At 35.7% G+C, this 2678-nt stretch overlaps 1 pseudogene; it reads right to left on the reverse strand.

Moving 5' to 3' along the window:
• Positions 1 to 846: 846 nt before the first annotated feature.
• Positions 847 to 1629, reverse strand: LOC114077188 (annotated as a pseudogene).
• Between the last annotated feature and the right edge of the window lie 1049 nt (positions 1630 to 2678).

Genomic DNA, 2678 nt, shown 5'->3' on the forward strand with positions numbered 1-2678 from the left:
ACTAATTCTTTTATGGAGATCTTTTGTTTATATATTTTTGTTTAATTTATGTTTTGCGTATTTTAGGAGGTTGCGTGCAACTTCTTTAGATGGAGGGATCGAGAAGAAGTTGATATACGATCCAAGTACGTTATTCTGAGATTAGCAAAAAGAATTAAGGAGTTTGAAGAAGTATTGACATCTTATGAAAGTCATGTTGAAAGTAACCAAGTCATGATGAAAGAGAAAAAGAAGGGCAAATGTTGTAACTTGAAGCTAATTGTATTGAGCATTATTGTGTGTTTTCTATTTTTAACTCTAACCAAGAATGTTGAAGGATGGAAGTTGTAGGTGTGTGCAACCAAAATTTCCATAGACATCTTTAGTTACTTTCAAATTTTTGAAATTGTAGGCGAGTGTACCTAGAAGCTAATTGTCTTGATTTTGCTAGTTGTATGTGTGTGTAACTTGAAGGATAGAAGTTTTTGAATGTTCAAGTTATTGTTGTTCTTTGTTGTCGAAATTGTTATGATTTGAACAATTTGTTAATGTATTTGGTTCTCATATCTATATTATCGTGGCAACCATTGGAGAAATATCACAAATATGTCAATTACAATTAAAAGGCACTAACACAACTGACTAAAAAGAAGACTTCATTATCGATTTTGATTCCAACCATTCAAGTTTGTTTGGTTACACCCAAAACTGAGTTTGTTTCCAACAAAAAAACAATACAAAAATATGCATAGTTAAATTTTGTTTGTCAAAATGAACAAGACAACATCAAAATGCCCTACTTCCATGGCACAGAAGTCTTCCTACTTGAAGTTGTTTGGCCTTGGCTATTAGCAGCATTAGCCGCAGCTACAAACCTAGTTTGGATAACCTTTTAAGCCCTAATTCTTTCCAGGTTGTTACTGGTAATAGTTGTCTTCCCCTTCCATTTGAATCCACGTACTGGTGGTGTAGCCAATACCACTAGTGACAATATCAACCCTCTTTATAACTCTTGTAGCAGTATTGATGACTCCTTTACTTTGCAATCCAGGCTGCTTAGTCAAATAAATACATACTCAAATTTTAGACAATTAGGTTTTCAATGCCAATTGTAAACTTGCATTGATAGTTGTAAACTTACATTGAGAGTTGTAAATCCGTCTTCAACTTGGTATATGCCAACACCTACCATTCTTGGCCTTCTAAAAGGTCTTGTTTGTCCTCCACTTGTTTCCTCATGTTCTACTGGTCTCTTCCCTCTTCCTAGGACTCCTTCACTGCAGTTTGCTTCAGAACTAGTTTGACTATGTTGGGTCATTCCTCTTCCTCTACTTAGTCCTTTATTCACATTTCTTTCTTGATCCATTTTTCTCCCTGATCCTGCTCCTCTACTTGTACCTCTACCTCTCCCTCTACCATTTACAGTTCCTACTTTGAAATCAAAATATTAAAGCATATCTATATTATCTAACAATGATATAATAATTAGATATATTACCTCTATGTTTGTAGCATTTCCATGTGATTGAGCTGGAACACCTCTGCCACTTGCTCTTCCTCTTGTTGCTCTTCCTGTTCCTTTTCCTCTACATCTTTCAGTAGCCTGTATATTAATATATCAATACATATACATCTACATATAACATACATTTGAGAGTAACAAATAAAAGTACCTGTGTCTGAGAAGATGGTTCAGCTGACTGACTTGGACCAGTACCTCTTGCCTGAGAAGATGGTTCAGTTGATTGACTTAGACCAGCTTGGTTTCTTGTAGGACATCCTTTTTTATTGTGTCCTTGTGTTCCACATTTGCTACAAGTAAATACAACACCTCTTTTGCTCAACTTTCAATTTTTTCTGCTTTCATATGTTTCCTTTCTTCTAACCTTACCTAGTCTTCCAGGAAACTTTCTGATCTTTGGTGGCTTTACAATTGGATTATTTGAGGTGGGCCACATTTTCATGTTATTCATTGGATGAATAAAATGGGCATATGTGCTGAGGTAAGTTTCCTTGCTATAACAGCTAGCCACATAATGGATTGGTTCCAAGTTTTCGTAATGAAGGGTAGCAACACCATGAGGACAAGTAATTACCCTGAGTTGGCAGGATCTGCAACTACACCTCCTATTGATAATGTCCACAGTGTGTGTAAATCCATGGTGTTTAATCTCAAAACCACTTTCTCCATTCCAACCTTCACTACACAAGTACCACCTGGATTTTTCCTTAATATTTCATCTCTATAATAAAAAATCCTACCATACTCCACAATGTGATCACCCATGATCTCTTGTAACACTCTAGTCCTAGCTCCTCAGTGTTGTCCTACAAACATCAATATCCAACTGTTTTCTAAAAATGTTCTGCAACAAGACATGCTGATGTTTGGTTGTTGGTTATTCTTTATTTGTATTTGGTGGCCAAAAACTTTGAGTTTCACAGGTAGTTATGTCACGACCCAAACCCGAGCCGCGACTGGCACCCACATTTACCCTCCTATGTGAGCGAACCAACCAATCTAAACCTTAACATTTAAATTTAATATCAACATAAAGCAATGCGGAAGACTTAAACTCATTAATAAAAGACAATTCAATAACTTCTAAAATTCAACATCTATTATTTCCCCAAAATCTGGAAGTCATCACCACAAGAACATCTATGATCAAATTACTAAACTAAGAGTATTCTAAGAA

The sequence above is a fragment of the Solanum pennellii genome, chromosome 5, assembly GCF_001406875.1.
Source record: "Solanum pennellii chromosome 5, SPENNV200".
In the NCBI taxonomy this organism is placed as follows: Eukaryota; Viridiplantae; Streptophyta; class Magnoliopsida; order Solanales; family Solanaceae; genus Solanum; species Solanum pennellii.